Source organism: Trichosurus vulpecula, chromosome 5 (assembly GCF_011100635.1).
Source record: "Trichosurus vulpecula isolate mTriVul1 chromosome 5, mTriVul1.pri, whole genome shotgun sequence".
Classification (NCBI taxonomy): domain Eukaryota; kingdom Metazoa; phylum Chordata; class Mammalia; order Diprotodontia; family Phalangeridae; genus Trichosurus; species Trichosurus vulpecula.
The window spans coordinates 158436526-158457638 of NC_050577.1; positions in this window are offsets into that span (position 1 = coordinate 158436526).

Genomic DNA, 21113 nt, shown 5'->3' on the forward strand with positions numbered 1-21113 from the left:
GGCCATCCCTCATCTCATGAAGTTTACTCTACATGTGAATCTAGCAAGGTTACCACACCCTACAACTTGAGAATCCTAAGCATGCCAAGAGCTGTAGGTCTTCAGAAGAGAAAAATCTGTGTGCCACAGAGTGGCAGAGAAGAGGTCACAGGTTGAAGAGGGAAGCAAGTTGCTAGAAATAGAAGAAAAATGCTGAAAGAAAAATAAAGAAAATAATGATGAATATCAGCCTAGTTGTCATGGAGATAACAATAAAATTTATAAAAACAGAAGAGGAATAAGAAAGAATTCCAAAAAAGGCCAAAACATACCGAATAAATATTTTTATAATTTTAAGGAAAATGAGCTATATGAACCAATAGTATATGTATATGTGTGTGTGAGAATTCTGCAGATTTCTTAGAGATAATGAAACAACAGTAGGAAAAAGAAGCATGTTTCAAAAGATATTTTTAAATAAAGATATTAGGACAGAAACTACATTAGAAATTAGAGCTCTCAAAGTAGAAATAATAAAGACAAACAAGGGAATAGGTAATTTAGAATACCTGATGTGTAATCTTTCCAAATAAGTTGAAGCTGTTAAAAAGAAAATGATGGATTTAACCTCTAAAATATAGAAAAGGAAGGAAACTTTGCAGAAAGAAAGCAAAAGGCAATACCATTGAAGGAACACATAAATTTTATGTAAACCAATGTGACTGATAAGAATCACAAAGATGTCTTTCACATCACAGCCATCTAAGAAAAAAAATGATAAATTAGAATACCTAAATACTATTCTGTAGGAAATAGCAAAACAGAACTGCTTAGAACCTCTGAGTTAGGATGGTCAAGTGCCAACTGATAGCATCAATAGATGACTGCCTATGAAATGCTTATGCTTGGAAGTCTGAGGTATTCAATGTCTAAATTTCAAAATTCCTATGCCAAAAACAAACAACCAACAACAAAAAACTACAAGCTACTGGGATTATGACTTTTGACTATGCAGGATCATCAATTTGAATGATAGCCACAGGAGCCAACTTCAAATTCTGACTACCATTTTCTCCCAGCGTGGCCTGGGACAAGTTACTTAAGCTCCATTGTCGTTGGTTTCATCTTCTGTAAAATGAAGAGAACTAGAATGGATAATCACTACTGTCTGTTTCAGCTTTAGATGTATAATGAAGAACCAAGAGCTATTCTATACCCATGAAAGATCAAAGGAAAAATTGAAAAACAATATTCTCAAAAAACAGAAAGTAACCACTAAAGGTTCAGTCTTGGTAATCATTAAGGAGAGAGACAGAGAGACTGAGACAGACAGAGACAGGGAGACAGAGAGAGAGAGAGAGAGAGAGAAAGATAGAGGGGGGGGGAGGGGAAGGGAGGGACAAAGGGAGTTTCTTAGAAGATTGTACTTGAGAAATACAAGAGAAATGTAAGAAAGGAAAGGATATGTAATTATCTACAAAACTTTCAATAATGAAATCAATTTCCTTATGTTTCTAGGCATAATAGAAGTTTGTTGATTGATTTTTAAAGTTGTCTTGGAAAGAGAATTATTAGTGGGTATGTTATTTAAAAGTAGGCAAATCCTTCAAAACTTTATTGCAAAGAGGTAGGGAAAGGGCTGAGGCTTATGGTGGCCAAGAGGATGCCAAAGAGAAGCAATCTTAAACATAAAAACCCCATCTCCATGATGCAAGGACACAACCATTGATTTGAACCGATTTCCTGAGAATTAGAGATATTCAAAAATGAAATGCTATGTTCCCACTCATTAAGTCTTTAAGTAAGGGCTAGCTTAAGTTGATGTTGTAGGAGTTTTTTTTGTTGAGGTGTACTTTAGTCTAGACTAGAGATCAGGAACCTGCAGCCTCCAAGCCACATGTGGCCCTCTAGGTCCTCGAGTATAGCTCTTTGACTGAACCCAAAATAGAAGGCCACACATGGCCTCCAGGCCCCAGGTTCCCCACCCCTGGTCTAGATGGTTTTTGAGGTTCTTACAATTCTGAGACTCTCTGCTTTCAACAAGATATTTTATAAATTTCCTTAGCAATCAATCCAAGTTTTGAATAATATTATGAGTATATAAAAGTGAGTCATGGGTCAGACCACATAACCCAGGCTCCATTTCTTCCTTCTACACTGTTTGGATGGAACAGATCCAGGTTCCTCCCAGTTCCCTTAACCTTTGACCCCAGCTTTTCTACAATGACTGGCTCAACCTCCCACCAACCCCTAGCACTGGCCATTCCAAATGCCTATCCCCTGCCTTTCTCTAGGAAAAGCTGCCTCCTTTGCTGCTCCCTCCATCCCCAACACATGCTCGACCTCACAGACCTCCAGCTGCCCCTCCCCCACAAATGAGGCTCCCGTCAACCACGTGACCATTCCCCACTTGAAGGCCTCCTACCTGTTCCTTTGTTCCAATTTTGACGAGGACAATGTTGCTTTGCCCAGAGGATCACACACTTTCTGTCACGATGGAAAAGGCAAAGGCACCAGAAAAGCAGGAGGGTACCGAGTGTCTTTTGCAGTTCCAATATGCAGTGTACGGCCCTGGTCCTCCTCCCTGCTGGGCAGAGGTCTGTTGAATATGAATGTGGCCACAGCCCAGGTGCTCTAAAGGCTGCTGCTACCCTGGAGAGACCTGACTTAGGCCCTCCTAGAGCTGCCTTCTCTAGGCTTCAGCCACGGGAACCACAACTCTGGGATTTGCAGGAGAGCCACTGAGAGGGGTGAGTAGTTGAAGCTGCTGAAGCTTCTGGACAACCACCTGACAGCCCTGCAATCACCTGCAGGTGCCCTGCCCTCTCAGGCTGGACAGCATGAGTACCTGGAGAGGCTAAGCCTCAAATGGGTCTGGAAGCTAGGCGTTGTTTGCCAGTCTGATCTGGGCTCCCTCTGGCATTATGGCCCCCACCTTAATCATGAAATGAAGTATTCACAACAAAGCTTTCTTGCAAAAAGGGGAAAAGAACTCACAACATACTGTGTCATATTGTACCTATGACATTCTCAGTGAAATGATAAACTGCTTTGGGACTTAGCATGTCATCTCATAGTGTAAGGTAATTTCTTCTTGTGCGGTCCTCAGTGATATAATTTTATATACTTGAAGAATACTATTAAGTATCCTAGAGATTTCATTTCATCAATGTCTTTCCCCTTGATTTTATCTTATAATCATTTAATAATTATTCAATTGCCCCTCTGAACCATACTCAAGTTTTTGGAATCATAGATACTCCAGAGTTGGAGAGAATTCAGAGATCCATAGATCTCAGACTATTACACCTGAAAGAGATTCAGAGGTCATTTATCCAATCACCTTTTACAGATGAAACTGAGACTCAGGGACTTGCCAAAAATCATATGGCAAATTAGTGGCAGTGCCTTGATTACAACTTCTGGTTCCTGACTCCTAGTTGGTCACCTAGACCAACCTCTAACTGAACAGAAGTACCCACTAAAACTTACCCAATAAGTAGTCATACAACTCTACTTGAAGTATACTATTGATTGGGAAATCATTTCCTCCTAAAGTAACCTATTGCCTTTTGGAGAGCTCTGTTGGAAAATCTCTCATAATATTGAACCAAAAATATTTCTTTGAGTTTCAGCAAAACAAAATACAATTCATAATCTATCTTTCATTTAATAATTCTCTGAACACTTAATTTTACATGATATACTCTGTCATATGTCTCACATACTTTTTTTTAATAGTGCAACTCTCTCATAGAGGTGTTTGGTCAGCCTCTAGTCTTTCTCAGTCATTATCTTTATCTATAGCAATATAGACTTTCTAGTAGAAATAGTACCTATACTTTGTACAGTGATTTTAATATTTTTCAAGTCTGTTTCTCTCACTCTCAACCTTATGAAAGAGGTAGTGTTGAGCATTTTAAGCTCCATTTTAGAGATTAGGAGAGTGAGGCTCACTTAGTTTGAACGACTTTCCCAAGATCATTCAGTTAGTAAAAGCTGAAGATTCAGTTTCGAACCAGTGAAATGGTCTTTGTATTTCAACATACATTTTCTACAGCATTTTGTCATGTGGTCTAATTAAATAACAGCAATATAAGAATAAAAACTATTTTAAAGCTTAATAGATATTAGCTATAGAGTGTACTACTTTCTATTATGTATAAATATCTCTTCAGAGGTGATCTTTATGAAACTACTTAGGAATGAAAAAAAAGAAAGAATTCTTTTATCCTGTGGAAGTTATAAACTGCCTTACAAGATCTTTGGTCCCAGTCTAAGATTCTTTATAAAAATCTTGTTGAAATTAGGATTTAGAAAAAAAAAGGATTTCTTTAGTTTTTGATTGTTTAAGGAAAGGAACTTACTGCTCCTTAGCTGTTAAAAAAATTATGTAAAGTCTGGGGCTGAGAAATAGGCTTTAGGATTTGGCATTTTCTCTCTAAAATCCTTGACTCTGCTTTCTGAAGTGTCTCTAGATAAAACATAGATACACTTCAGTAGCTTACTAATAAAGCAAGCCATCCAATTCATAACTGAAGTTGAGAAGTGAAATACATTTGGAAGTCATAATGGGGTCCTGCCTAAAATAATCAAGCTAAACTTTCTTTGGTGATGGAGAAAACTATATATCCCCAAAACAAAATGATCTCAAAATTCAATTAATAAAAAAATAAAGAAATTCTGGCCATGCAAAACAAGATCCAAAATGACAGCATTTATTTTATGGCAGAAAATGGGGGGAGGAGGAAACCAAGTCTATCTCTTACACCTTTATTACAACCTAATTAATTTGTTTCTATATTTGGGTTTGATTAGCATGCAGTTCAAATAGAGCCAGCTGCTGTCCTTGCTTGTATGCTAGGAGGTAGAAATGTCAGAGAGAGACCACAGAAAATGGACACTGCCATCAAGGACCCAAAGAGAAGGGGGATGTGCATACTCCCACTCAAAGAGAAGTCAGTTTTAGGTAATTTCCAGAAACGTATTGTTTCTTTCCTCTTAATTTTTTCTATGTTATCCAGAAGCTCCTGAGTTTTCTTACATTTTTAATTAAGGATTACACATAGCCTACTAATAATTTTCATATATTCTGGTAACACTGGTGTTCTTACTGTTGTGGTCTGTGTTTGCTTCCAGCATTAAGATAATTGTTGTGGAGGAAAGGGCGTTTCTTCATTAGCAGAGTGTTCTTGCCAGTCCTTTAATTATTGTTAAGAGCTGAATCTCTTGGGAAGAACTTTGTCTGTTTAAGAGACATCAGCTAGAGATGGAATACCTCCTTTTCCTTTCTCTCCCTACCCCCACCCCCACCCCCAAAGCCCAGCTAAGTGACTGAACTGACAGCCAGACAGAAAATACCTCAACCCTTGCTCTGCTAGGATGTCAAGGAGATACATCGAAAATTCATCTGAGACTTCTGGGTACAGGGTGAACTTGGGTGGCTGCATTTCCCTGCATTTATTTTTAGTAGAATTAATTTTGAGAGGAAAAGTTTTCTCCCCTTAGAATAGGATGTTGCCTTGACAGCTCAGGGGGTAAACAGTGCACAGTAGGTTGCTGCCTGGAAAAGCTCATTTTTAGTGAAATTCAAAACAAAATTAAAATGAATCCATGGTTGCACAACCAGCCTAATTATCTTTGTCATATCTTTCCATTTTCAATTACTGAACATTCCCATAAGCAAACATGGATCTGCTTGTATTGTCCTTTAAGAGAAATTTTAAGTAGCAAGTCATGGTGAAAGAAATGGCATTCTCTGATTGAGTACTAAGCTATGTCTTTTTTTAAAAATCTGCTAGGGTCCTATAGTCTTCGTTATCTATCCCACTATAGGCACTTGCATTTTACTGCCTTGTATTGTTGGTTTTCTTTTTATGTAGTGTGTACGTAATATATCTTCATCTAGTTGCTAAACTTCGTGAGGATAGGCATCATAGTGACACAGCATATTCAGAACCATAAGCAATCTTAGAGATCAACTAATCCAGCAGTTCTCAAACTTTTGGCTCTCAAGGATGCCTTTACATTCTTTTTTCCAGCTTTTTTGTTAATTTTGAAAATTCTTTTTATTTTAATAGTATTTTTTCCAATTACATTGGAATTATATTACATCAAGACAATTTTTTGCATTCACTTCTACAAGATGCCAAGTTCCAAATTTTTCTCCCTTCCTCCCTCCCCTTTTATGAAGATGGTAAGCAATTTGATAAAGGTTATAGACAAGTTTCCTTTATAATCTTAAAAATACTGAGAATCCCAGAGAGCTTTTATTTATGTACTTTATGCCTATTTGTATTTACTCTATTAGAAATTAAAATATCCTAGTATTATAGTAAAAATAGATTTGACTTTGCAGATCTACTGAATGGGCCTTAGGAACCCCCAGTGGTCCTTGCAACGCACTTTGAAAAAGGTTGATCTAATCCAATGCCCTCATCATATAGATGAAGCCCCAAATATTAAATGACAAGATTTAAAGCACGTTGGACTTGGAGTCAGGAATTCTTAGTTAAAATTCCACCTCAGCTTCTTACTAGCTGGATGATCAAGTCACTTAACATCCTTCATTTCCTTATCTGTGAAATGGGGATAATAATGCTAGGTACCTCACAAAGTTGTTTTGAGGAAAGAGATGGCCACCTTAAGTCTGTGTGTAACCTCATGATAAATGGAAGTTATTATTGTTATCCAAAATCACAAAAAATAGAAGGTAGAGACAGAGTTCTTACAACTTATAATTCTGTCTGTATTCTATTGTAGAGTTTTGTACATAATAGGGGGCTTAATAAATATTTGCTGATTGATGGACATTCTTTAAAAACAGGCAAGTCCTTCAGGAATTATATTGTCCCAAAAGGAAAGAAAAGTATTTCTATACTGCATCAAAAATCCTTCATAGAGAAAGAGTAAGGGGCAAGAAAGGAAGGAGATCAATAAGACGTTTAATCCAAAGTACAGCCATGTTTTTACTTAGTTTTCCTTTTAGTGTCAGTAATTATATATGTATGCAGCATTATGCTTTTTCAAAGTGCTTTCCCATAATTTCACATGGAAAACACTCAGCCTATGAGGAAAGTAATTCAGGTATTATTATTATTGCCATAGGAGAGATATCAAGTGATGTAATAAAGATATTATTAAATGCTTACTATGAGCCAGTGATGGGATTAAAGCACAGGGAAGTTTAGTGGCTTGCTTGAGATTACACGATGAAAGGTAATTATTCACAGATTTGGTAATATTAATCTAAATTTCCTGACTCCCCATCCAAACCTCTTTTCACTAAATTCTCCTGCTTTTCATGAAATCAGCTACTTGTTGAATAGTCAGACTATAAATGAGAAAGCTACAGCATCTATAATTGGTTCTCCCACATTTTCATATTGTAGGAAAAGAATTCCCCCAGGGAAAATGCCCTGTTAATATACATCCTTACTCTAGTAAAATCAATCAATTGACTTAGGATCATAGCTCAAGAGATGATCTAGTCCAATCTCACTTTACAATAAGCTGAGATCCAGGAAGGATAAGTAAATCCCCCAAAGTCACAAAGGTGGGAACCAGTAGAGGTGGGATTTGAACATGTATTCTCTGTCTCCAAACTCAGTGCTTTCCTTTGCTCTTTTGAAACAAAATTTTAACAGCAGAGGAGTGCTGAAGCCACCTTGCACTGGCTCTGGTGAACTGACTGTTAAATTTTCAATGTGAGCATTTACACCTTAGAAATTGTCAAATAAAGGCTTGTTTTATTGTTTTCTTTATTTAATAGATGTGAAGCAGTGGATAAAGTGATAATACAGATTAAACTTCAAAGTATGGGGACAGCTAGGTGGCGCAGTGAGTAGAGCACTGGCCCTGGAGCCAGTTCAAATCCGACCTTAGACACTTGACACATTTACTAGCTGTGTGACCTTGGGCAAGTCACTTAACCCCAATTGCCCTGACCAAAAAAAAAAAACCAACTAAAAATGCATTAAAAAAACTTCAAAGTATGTTATGCATACAATTTTATTTTATTTCATTGGAGAGATGGTTGTTAAATGTTTATCAACACATGCCTGGTACCAGGCCTTCCACATAATGAACATTCAATAAATATCATTTAATAGTTTGACAGAACAAATAAGAACAGTTATACTCTCTCTAACAACCTTATATTTTGATTCTAATGTAAAAAGTATAGTCTTAAAATCCCATTTCCATCCAAAACATTTCAATGTCTGGAGTTTATTGAGATCATTTCAGAAAAGGAACCAATTGTCAGGCAAATGCAAAATGTTCAAGTCAACCTTGGCTCTGTTTTCATGCAAAACCCATCTTGGATGCACTATCCCTCAGAAAACCAAGTTTTAAGACAGAGGCCAAGCAAGCTCTAGCACCCACTAAAATGATTTCCAGCCACATCAGGCATCTGTTGGTCATGAATCAACCCAGCCTCACCTACTTTCAAGGCAGAAATGCAAGCCTGTCATGGGTTAGGTGAAAATGATGAGCAAAGAAACCTAAGATAAAAAAAAAACCTTCCAAATATATGACAAGGACAATCAATGAGGACAAAAGAAAATATCACTTCCTCTAATGCCTATAATTCCATCACACTCCAGAAAGAATGGTTGCACTTGAAAAATATTTAGAAACTATTCTTACCTCTTTATTCCTGGCTCCTCTAAATATGTGTGCATAATCTAGAAATATTCATAACAGAAAAATGCTGACTTGTGGCTATTACATTCTCCATTCCACAAGGTATTGCATTTACTCTGCTTTTGCAGTCACTTAGAAAAGTCCAGAGGTAGAATTTTTTCTGGGTATCTGTAATAATAATAATAGCATGTATGTAGTGCTTTCAGGTTTGCAAAGCACTTTACAAATATCTCATTTTATCCTCACAATAATACTGGGAAGTAGCTGTTATCATCCCCATTTTATAGATGAGAAAACTGAGGCAGACAGACGTTGTAATTTGAACAGTCACTCAGTTAGTAAATATCCGAGAATGGATTAGAACGGATGCTTCCTGACTCTAGGTATAGCTCTCTATCCACTCTTCTCCAAGAGTTCTCTGTTAGAATGTAGTGCAGTGGTAAAGCCAACATGGCAGTGTAAAGGCAGGGACTCACTGGAGCTCTCTCCCAAATCCTTTTAAAAAGTGACTCTGAAGAAATTCTTGAGCAGCAGAACCCACAAAAAGATGGAGTGAAACAAATTTCTAGCGCAAGACAACTTGGAAGGTGGCAGGAAAAGTCTGTTGCAACAGGGTGAGAACGGAGCACAGTCCAGCTCAGTCTGTGCCAAAACAGACCTGGCCCCAGCAAACCAGGAGCAGGCCTTGGAAGTGACTGAATCAGCAGTGGCAGGGGCTGCTTTTGTAGCTCTTAGCCCACGCATGGTAAGCAGGTCGAACAACTGGTTAGAAGAAGATTATGGGGGTTTCTTTGCTATCACTGAGGCACTGTTGCTTTGTCCATACTCGGATCTGGGCCACAATCCTGGGTGGCAGTCCCAGGGTGAGGAGGAACATTAGCATTGCAAAGCTTGTGGAAGGAGAGGAGGGAGGACCTTCCTCACAGTTCCAGAGCAGAAAAGGGTGCTTGTGGTTGCTCACAGACCAGAGCATAGAAAACTGAAAACTTACAGGTCCCTAGAAATATCTCTGAAAACAGCTGCAGAAAACCCCTGAAACTTGGGACAGTGCACCCTCCATCTTGGAAGCAGAGACCTACTTTGACAATGAATTAAAAGTAAAGTAATAGGCTGGGAAAGTGAGAAAACAATGGGAAAAAACTCTGACTATATAAAGTTACTAGTGTGATAAGGAAGATCAAAAAACACACTCAGAGGAAGACAAAAAAGTCAAGGATCCTACATCCTCCAAGAAAAATAAGAATGGGTCTCAGGACATGGAAGAGTTCAAAAAGGATTTTCAAAGTCAAGTAAGAGAGGTAGAGGAAAAATTGGGAAGAGGAATGAGAGTGATGCAAGAAAATCATGGAAAAAAATATCAACAGGTTGGTAAAGGAGATCCAAAACAATACTAAAGAAAATAACACCTTAATTAACAATCTAGGCCAAATGGTAAAAGAGGTACAAAAAGCCAATGAGGAGGAGAATGCTTTAAAAAGCAGAATTGGCCAAATGGAAAAGGAGGTCCAAAAGCTCACTGAAGAAAATAATTCCTTAAAAATTAGAATGGAGCAAATGAAGGCCAATGACTTTATGAGAAACAAAAAAATTAAAAAACCAAAGGAATGAAAAAATAGAAGGCAATGTGAAATATCTCACTGGAAAGACCATTGACCTGGAAAATAGATCCAGGAGAGATAATTTAAAAATTGTTAGACTACTTGAAAGCCATGATCAAACAAAAAACCTAGACATCTTTCAAGAAATTATTAAACAATTGCCCTGATATTCTAGAACCAGAGGGTAAAAAGAAATTGAAAAAATCTACTGATCACCTCCTGAAAGGGATCCAAAAATGAAAACTTTCAAGAATATTATAGCCAAATTACAGAGTTTTCAGTTCAAGGAGAAAACATTGCAAGTAGCCAGAAAGAAATAATTCAAGTATCATGGAGTAACAGTCAGGATAACGCCAGATTTAGCAGCTTGTACATTAAAGCATTGGAAAGCTTGAAATATGATATTTCAGAGGGTAAAGGAGCTAGGATTACAACCAAGAGTCACCTACCCAATAAAACGATATAATCCTTCAGGAAAAATAATGGAAATTCAATGAGATGGAGCATTCTTGATATAAGACCAGAACTGAATAGAAAATTTGACTTTAAATACAAGACTCAAGAGAAGCATAAAAAGGTAAACAGGAAAGAGAAATCATAAGAGACTTAATAAGGTCAAATTGCTTACATTCCTACATGGAAAGATGATATCTGTAATGCACAAGACCTTTCTCATTATTAGGGTAGCTAGAAGGAGCATATATAGAGAGAGGGCACAGGTGTGAGTTGAATATGAAGGGATGATATCTAAAAAATAAAATTCAGGGGTAAGAGAGGACTGTACTTGGAAAAAGAGAAAGGAAGAGGTAGAATGGGGTAAATTGTCTCAAGTAAAAGAAACAAGAAAAAGCTTTTACAGTGGAGGGGAAGGGGGGGTAGGTGAGAGGGAGTGAGTGAAACTTACCCTCATTAGCATTGGCTCAAAGAGCAAATAATATGCATACCCAAATGGGTATAGAAATCTATCTTACCCTACAGGGAAGCAGGAGGGGAAGTGGATAAGAGAAGGAGGGGTGGTGATAGAAGGGAGGGCAGATTGGGGGACAGGATAGTTAGAAGCAAAATACTTTGAAGGAGGGACAGGGTGAAAGGAGAGAGAAAATAGAATAAGCTTGGGGGAGAATAGGATAGAGGGAAAATACAGTTAGCAATAGTAACTGAAAAAAAATTTTGAAGCAGGTTTCTCTGATGAAGACTTCATTTCTCTAGCATGTAGAGAACAGAGTCAAATTTGTAAAAATAAGAGCCATTCTATAATTGATAAATGATAAAAAATATGATCAGTTTTCAGATGAAGTAGTGAAGTTACCTATAACCATATGAAAAAATGCTCTAATTCACTATTAATTGGAGAAATGAAAATTTAAACAATTCTGAGGTATTACTTCATACCTATTAGATTGGCTAATAGGATAGAAAAGGTAAATGACAAATGTTGGACAAGATGTGGGGAAAACAAGACATTAATACACTGTTGGTAGAGTTGTGAACTGATTCAACCATTCTGTAGAGCAATTTGGAACTACACCCCAAGAGCTATAAACCCACGCATACTCTTTGACATAGCAATAGCACTACCAGGGCTATATACTAAAAGAGATAACAAGCATAAAGGAAAATTACCTCTATGTACAAAAATATTTACAACAGCTCTTTTCTGGGGGGCAAAGAATTAGAAGTTGAGGGGAGGCCCCTCAATTGGGGAATGGATGAACAAGTTGAGATATGGGATTATGATGGCATACTATTGTACCCTAAGAAATGATGAGTAAGATGCTCTCAGAAAAACCTGGAAAGACTTGCATGGGCTGATGCAAAGCGAAATGTGCTATGGACAAAGGAACAGCAACATTGTGAAATGATCAGCTGTGAATGACAGCTATTCTCAGCACTAAAGCAATCCAAGACAACTTTGAAGGACTTATGATGAAAAATGCTATCCATCCCCAGAGAAAGAACTGATGGTATCTGAATACAGTTTGAAGCATACTTTTTTAACTTTATTTTTCTTGAGGTTTTTTTTTTGTCTATGTTGTCTTTCACAACATGAATATTATGGGTATGTTTTTCATGACTACAAATGTGTAACCTATATTGGAGAAACCTGCTTCAAAGGTAGGGGGGAGGGGTGGGAAGAGAGGAAAGGAGAGAATTTGGAACTCAAAGTTTTAAAGAAAAATGTTAAAAATTGTTTTTATATGTAACTGGTGGAAAATGAAATACTAAATAAATTTAAAAATAATGTAGCATCATGTCTTTGTGGGCTTTGCAGAGGAAGAAGTGGGGGAATAAACAGCTAGGTCTCAGTTAATGTGAATAATGAATCCCAAGGAGGTTGTAATATTATTCCAAATTATATTGCATATTTACACTGAACTGGAGATGTTTTTTATGTAACAATAACTTTGAATAGTGACCAGTGTGGGAATTTCTGTTGCTTGGCTATACATGTTTATAACAGGGGCATCATTTTTTCGTTTATCAGGGGGAAAAATTATCATTGTGAAAAGATAAATTTAATTAGTTAAATTTAAATTAAATTAACTTAAAAATATTAACTAAACAAAGGAGAGAAGTAATAAAAATAGATACTTTTGATCACATTAAATTGGAAAGCTTTTACATGAATCAAATGAATGCTGCACATAACTGAGGAAAATCTTTAAAGTAAATATCTTTGATATAGGTCCAATATTGAAGATATATAGCAAATGTATGTAAGTATTGAAAGCAAGGATCATTCCTCAATAAGCAAAGTGTAAGGACTTGAACAGATAGTTTCAAAAAAAAAAAGCAACTATCTACAACCATATGATGAATTGCTCCAATTCACTAATAGTAAGAGAAATGCAAATTGAAATAACTCTGTGGGTTCAGGTCATACTTATCAGTTTGCCAAAAGTGATAAAAGACAAAAGTGGCAAATATTAGAGGTTCTGTGAGAAGGTAGGCACATTAATGCACTGTTGGAAGAGTTGTGAGTTGTTCCAGATAGTCTGGAAAGCAATTTGGAATTACACTTTAAAAAGTCATTAAACTGTACATGACTCATTTGACTATATGTCCAGTTGTGGGAATATATTCCAAGTACATCAAAGACAGAGGAATGGTCCTCATATATGCAGACGCAAAATATTGCAACTTTTTTTTGTAGTAGCAAAAACTGGAAAGAATCGTCCATCAGTTGGGGAATGGCTGAACATACTGCTACACGTGAATGTAATGTAACACCAATATGAGAAATGACAAATCTGAAGAATTCAGGAAAAAAATGGGAAGACTTTTATGAGCTGATGTAGAGATAATCAGAACCAGGACAGCACCTTACATGATAACCCTAATTATGTAAAGGAAAACTACATTGAAAGACCTCAGAACTCTGATCAATGCAGTGATTAATCATGATTTCAGAGGATTAACAGTGAAGCATGCCTCCTTTCTCTTGACAGATTAGTGGGAGACTACTCAGGGAAAATGCTGCATACATTGTCAGACAAGGTAGTGGTATGGGTTGTTTTTTGCTTGTCTTTTTTTTTTAATTAAATGAGAGAGTTCAATTTGAAGTGAGTGAAGGGACTGGGGTCCAGGGGGGTACTTCCATAAATGCCATATGTAGAAACGAAAAGCATCAATAAAACATTATTTTTGAAAATTAAAGGCGGGGGGAAGGGGAATCTTGCATCTATCCTCCTCAAAATGTGTTTCTCTTTCCTCACAATTTGTGAGTTTTGTTTGTTCACTTTCTGATTTCAAGAGCTTTTATACTCTGTATTATGCTTTATCTTCCCTTAATCTCCAGATTCATTGATGTGCTGCATTTGATCTTCCTGTTTTCTTTCTAGCCCTTTAATTATGTATTATTTTTCCTGTTGTTGCCATCTTAATAGTCTATTTTACATCATTTGAAAAGCCTGCAAATATATTTGGTTCACATTTATTTCCCTGCTAGCATTTCTTTTTAATCGCAGTTCCTGCAGCCAAATTTACTCTGATATTAATTTCTTTTGATTTTAATTTATGCCAGGGTTTCAATGCATTTTCCTTTCATCATGTAGATCTACTTTTGCCTTTTTAGTCAGTTGGGCAAAAATCAACCCAATTCACATATATTTATTTTTTATTTCTTAAAATGTTCTCTGGAAACTCTCTGTTACTCAGCATAGTTAATTAGATTTGCTGGTTAATAAAGAGTTGTAATGATCATAATTGCAAACATGTATCATCAGTTTTCAATGGTTAAAAAAAATTATCAGAAGACAGACTAGATTGCCTTTCGGTCATCGTGCTGTGTTCTCAATGACCTCAAGTTTCTTCCTGAAACAAAAGCCCATTTTTCTAGATATAAAAAAGTATTCTTCTGAGGATACCATGTGGCTTTGAGTTATGCAATGCCATAGTTTCTGAAGAACTGAAGTTATAGATAAAATTCAGTGGGGACACACATGGCAGGAGTGAGGGAGAGGGAGAGGTGTGAAGTAAGCAGGTTATACCATAATAACAACAAAGAATTATTCAAGGCAAGCATTTAAAAGGATATCATCAGACAAAAATGACTGAGAATAAGGTAGACTAGTCATGATTTAGAGGGATAACTGATGAACAAAGAATCCACCTCCTCAATTGTTATCAAAAAGGTATCAAGAAATCTAAAAGAAAGCACTTGATGTTGGGGTGGATCCATTATGGAAGTTTTATTTGTGTTTGTTATCTGAGACACTTAGCACTGTTCTTGGCATATTGGAAGGGCTTGATTGATTGATTGATTGATACAGGCAAGTGGTATGGATTGATTGTGCTCTGTGCCAATGAAGAGAGTACCCACATCAATGAAATTACAGCTCCATCTAAGTGTGATGCCTATTTTCTAAAAGTATTTTAATGCAATGTAAGCAAAATGGAGTGTTTTCATTTAAACTGGCAATATTTTGACATTATCTTCATGTCACGTTTTCTCTTCTTATGTAAATGAATTACATAAACAGAATCATTTTACATGTATATTATGCAATCAGGTCAACTCAGACAAATATTGCAAATACTACAGAGACAAATCTTACTTTGAGATTTTTGTGGTGAGGGGACCTAAATGTGTCAACACTTGCAAGTCCCCAAATGCTTTAAGCTCAATCATGTTCCTCCCTATGGACTGATTTAGATGACAATAGCAGGGAAGTTGTTTACTTGGCTAAAATTCCTTTTCTTGGGCACTATTTGACATAAATAAAGCAAAACAAACAAGCAAACAAACAAAAAAAACCAGATGTACCTCTGCCATTTCTTTGACCCCTCTAGAAAGATGAACAACTAGCCTGATGCATTTATCGATCAGAACAAGAATCAATTCATGAGAAAATAAACAGCTTCACTGTACCAATGAGGATTTTACATCGGCCCCATGCAGATTGGTTATAAATCTGAGGTTTTAACACCACAGTTGTTTTGTTGAATATACTTATTCTGGAAACACAGATAAGGGAACTGACTTGATTGCTCCATAGGTAACATTTTATGAGACTGGGGTAGTTGCATATGTGTTTCCTAAATCAGATATGTCGTATTCAGCCTGCATTTTTAATTATGTTGATTATTAGATATGTTCATCATTTTGTAATTAACTCTCCTGTCTCTCCTCTCGCAATGTGATACGGAGAATTCAAGAATGACGGTAGATGTTTAATAACCAATTTCCTCTACTAGTCTCCTTTTTGAAAGCTTTCCAAAAATTGTTTTTTTTAAAAATGCAAAGCAAGCTTATGGAATTTCTGTGTAAGACTAATAAAATGATTCTTATTCAGCAAAAACTATTGGTGGAATGCTTTATCTCTCTGAAGTTATTCCTAGAGTCAGAGCTATATGTTATCCCAAAGGTCATCTAGTCTAACTCCCTCCAGGTACTAGTCTTATCACATCAAGTCTGAAAGGTACCTATGAGGTCAAATATGCCTCTTTGCATTAAGATTGTTTATTTCCTGTTCTTGCTACTTGTCCTTTGACCTTTGAAATACAGATATTTGAGACCATAATACGTGCATGTTAGTGTTTCTTTGTGTATGTGTGTTTAATCCTCTCTCAGATTTTGTCTCCTGTGAACTTTCAGCATCTGTGCTCACATTTTTTCCTGCACTATATCTTATCTAGATGGTAGCTACTTTGGTGTATAATAGAATAGTAAAAAAAAAAAAAAAAGCATTGAAAGGGACTTGAGAGGCTATCTAGTCCAAGACCCTCATTTTAAAATGAGGTAATTGAGGTCTGGGGAAATTAAGTAACTTGTTCAGTAAGCATTGGGGCAAGATTTGAATCCCATCCTCCGATTCCAAAGCCAGTGCTTTTTTCATAGTAGCATGCTACAGTCTTCCCCTACCTTCTTTTTCATTTTAAAGCTCTTTGGATAAGAATTTGCAAGTCTCTATGCAAATTCATTGCTGTATGTAGCTGTACTTTCTCATTGGTCAGGAGCCTAAATCTATATTTTAAGTCATGCTCCAGAAATCTAAATCCCATTTGCAGATGCCATCTTCTTGACCAACTGTTCGCTTCCTAAATCTGTCTTTCTTTTCTGGAACACTTGCCTTTGATAATGAGCAGTGATGAAAACACCACCTGTACTGTTAAGGTCTTCAATTTTGTGATGAAAATTTTAGCAATGCTTTCTAGATTCCTTCTGGCAATATCACCGTTGCCAATAGAAATCACAAGGAGTTAGCAGTCATCACTCAATTTGATAAATATTGGAAGTTTCACTCACATCCTGCACATGTATCCTAGGTATACATCAGGAGTCTCCATTGTTTTCCATTTGACAAATAGCAGCTTTAGTAAGTCTCAACCATGTTACTTACCATTCATCACTATTCATTTCTTTTTGCTTTAACTCTTGAAGGATGATCTCTGTGAATTAGAATTATTTCTTGGAGAACAAGTAACTTCAATTATTTCTGCATATTTTGCTAATAACTGCTTCTTGCTCAGACTATCACTTCTCTTTGTCCTCCTCCTCCTCAGGAAAAGTCACGTTGTTTCTTAGCTCCAACTATTTATGATCCTTTTCCTTTCCCTTTGTGTGATATCTTTCTACCCCAACCTCACTGCCTCTTGGTACATCTTAAGATTCTCTTCTGCCCCTTCAAATCCCTTTTCTTCATTTCACAATGAAACTTTCTTCCTTTTTTTTTAACTCTAAAGGGCATTATTGACCAGTTATCTAATCCTCTTCAGTGATAAGGATCAAATACTGACAATTGCATACTTATAAAGAGGTTGCACTCTTTTCAACACCAGAAGACACTCTGGGATAAAGAAAAGTCTTCATGGATCTCAGAAAGTGGGTTATCTCTTACCTTTCCCTTGCTATGCCACTATTTGTGGGTGGAAAAACCATTCTCCTTTGTCTAAGCATTTACGGTGGTGTGTGTGTGTGTGTGTGTGTGTGTGTGTGTGTGTGTGTGAGATTTAGACTTAGGCAGTGGGCTGACTTTTCCTCTCTCTGTCTGTCTTTGTCTATGTTTTTCTCTGTTTCTGTTTGTCTTCTCTCCCCACTCCCCAATCTCAACTTCCTTAGCCTTTGTTTCTTCAAATTCCCTGACAAGGATGAGATTGCTGGGTTATATCGCAATTGAGATCAAAAGAACAGAGAAAGTTCCTCCTTAACTCTCTCACTACCTATAAGTCACAGACATTTTTATTGTGATTTTTCTATTTCATTAACCTATTCTTAATTCCTGATTCTAGATATAAAACTATGACTATTCATAATGTTCTCTAAGTTTGAAGCATGTTATTGAGTACAGTGGTAAATCAATGGAGAAGGCCTGTAAATGGTTAATATCGGATCAGAGATAAGATAGAAGACACAGATCCCATTCCTATTTCTTAAATAGCTCGTGCTTCTTTTTTATGCTAGGTTGGGAATTCTGAGCGTAATAGAAAATACTATGTACTTCAAAATTATTAATAATGTTTAATAGATTTCTCATAACAGGATAAAAATTGGATCTGGAGTTTTCTTGCTACTCCTCATACTAAAACAATGAAACAGTAGCAAGAGTAGTTTGGTGAGGTGGATGGATAGATATGTGCCTCCTTGTATACCCTTCATTGTTTTCTTTTCAAGCATGCCCAATAGACAGAGACAAGGCGGTGACTGAGGAGTAGTTCCACTTGATTTGAGGAAAAGAGTGGTTTGGGCAGAGAAGTGATGTTCCCAAATTCCAGAGGTGCAAACACCTAAGAGTAACTCTTAGTTTCAAATCGCTATTTTCAGACTAGTCAAACCTTCTCATTTTATTGATAAGGAAACTAAGACCTAGAACAGTTAGTTGATCCCATATTACACAGGTAGTAAGTAGCAGGACTTTGATTCACCCTTAGGTCCCATGGTAGTTTCAGTTCAATTTCAACTACATTGTGTTGACCCCAAATCTTTTTTCATATTTCTTTTCTTTCTTATATTTCTCATTTTCTTATGATGTGGGAGCATTATATTGACATGCAAGAATTTATTGAGATATTTGGTAAAGATTGATTTTTTTCTTTTTGCTATTACAAATAAAGCTGTTATGAATTTCTTTGAGTAAACAGGTCTTTGTCTCTTGCCAATAACATCCTAAGGCTTTAGTCACTTACATGTACTCTGAGACATACATAGGTAGTAGAAGCAGTGCTCCCTGTATATATTTAAGAAGAAAGATAAAAATTAGATTCCTCATCCACTCAGTCAATATATTATTCTAAGGGAAACCAGTGCTTTTGTACCAGGAGCATGTGAGATATGTGAATCAATCAACATATGGTTAGTCATGAAATGATAGAGAAACTCAACCACTTGGTAATTTCAGTGGGATAAATGACGGTACTGCATTGGCTTCTTTCACTCAGTGGTTTACTTGACAGACACAAATACATCCATGTTCCAAGTTTAAACTCATTAGCTCTGCTAAATCACAAAATGTCAGGGCTTGAAGGAACTATTAACACAGTGGTAAATACCATTAGCCATTCCTTTTCAGCTTAGTCAATTTATTTGTCACTGAACCTACACTGTTGCAATAAACTTCAAAAGTTCAATCATCATACTGTATCTATTGGACAGCATGTTTTTCTTTCATACCAACACTACTGAAAGTAGCTGAATTTCAGAGTCTGCTTCATAGAAATGATCAGTGATGTTCTTTGAAATGGAAATTATCCCAAGAGAAGGAAAAAAAGATTTGAGCATGAAAGTTGATCACTTGGATTGGAACTTTCATCAGGGGGAGGGGTGGTGAATGACTCAAAACATCCACTTTATAAGCAATTTCTCTTTTAGTGTTCTCAAACATTCAATTAGTTTCAAATTCTTTAGAGTACTAATTTTAAATCACATACCAAATTGAAATCACAGCATTTATTAAATGACAGAAGCCATACTTATATTTATTTATTTCCCTATATTTAAATATTTTAAGATTAATTTATTTTTAGTTTTCAACGTTCATTTCCACAAGTACAATTTTTCTCCCAATCTCTCTCCTCCTCCCACCCCAAGATGGCATGTATTCTGATTTCCCCTTTCCTCACTCTGCCCTCCCTTCTTCCACCCCACTCCCCTTCCCCCATTCCCCTTGCCCCTTACTTTCTTGCGGGGCCATATAGATTTCTATACCACATTGCCTGTATCTCTTATTTCCTAGTTGCATGTAAAAACAATTTTTAACATTTGTTTTTAGAACTTTGAGTTCCAAATTCTCTCCTTTCTTCCCTCCACACTCACTGTCCTCGAGAAGGCAAGCAATTTAATATAGGTTATACATGTATCATCATGCAAAACACTTCCATAATATTCATATTGTGAAAGACTAACTATATTTCCCTCCATTCTATCTGATCCCCCATTTATTCAATCTTCTCCTTTGACCTTGTCCCTTTTTCAAAAGTGTTTGCTTCTGACTACCCACTCCCCAAATCTGTCTTTCCCTCTATCATCCCCCTCCCTCTTATCCCCTTCTCCCCTACTTTCCCATAGGGTAAGATACCTGACTGAGTGTGTATGTAATTCCCTCTTTAAGCCAAATCTGATGAGAGTAAGGTTCACTCATTCCCTTTCACATCCCCCCTCTTCCCTTCCACTATAACAGCTTTTTCTTGCATCTTTTAAGTGAGATAATTTACCCCAATTCTTTCTCCTTCTCCTAATATATTCCTCTCTCACCCCTTAATTTTATTTTTTATATATCATCACTTCATCTTCAACCCACCCTGTGTTCTTGTTGCAACAATTTGGCTAGCACCTACTGTGGAGGTGAAAGCCCAACACAAGGCCAACAACAAGAATGCTGCCAGCACAGGGTCTTTTGATCTGTTTTACTAAGGAAAGTAATGTTAGGGGGTTAACAATCTTATTTCAATCCAACATACAGAGATCATTCACTTAGTTCAGGGGAAAAAGCCAACACCCTGAACTTCAGAGCAAATATAAACAAATTACAAACATACATTATAAGACAAAATGCAATTCATAGTTTCCAAGAACATTCTTAACTACAGCTGCCCAGATCTCCACATCAACACTCCTCCAAGAGTGAGAGCCCCAAGGGAGAACACCAACCTCTGCGTTTATATATCTTGTTCAGGGTCAAAGGTGAGTCACACATGTGACTCACTCACATGATCTAAAAGTGTCACAAAAACTCGACTTAAACCTACTTTGTCTAAAAGCTTCTGATTTCACAAACATGTCACTCAAATCTATTTCACAAACATGTCACTCAAACCTATGTAAACTAAGCATATCATTCAAACAAAACATATCATTTGGTGCCATTCCCAAAATACTTTTTTACAATACACCATCTACCCCCAGGTCAAAGCAAGTTAATCTCTTCAATCAATCATGGAATTATAACAAAATAT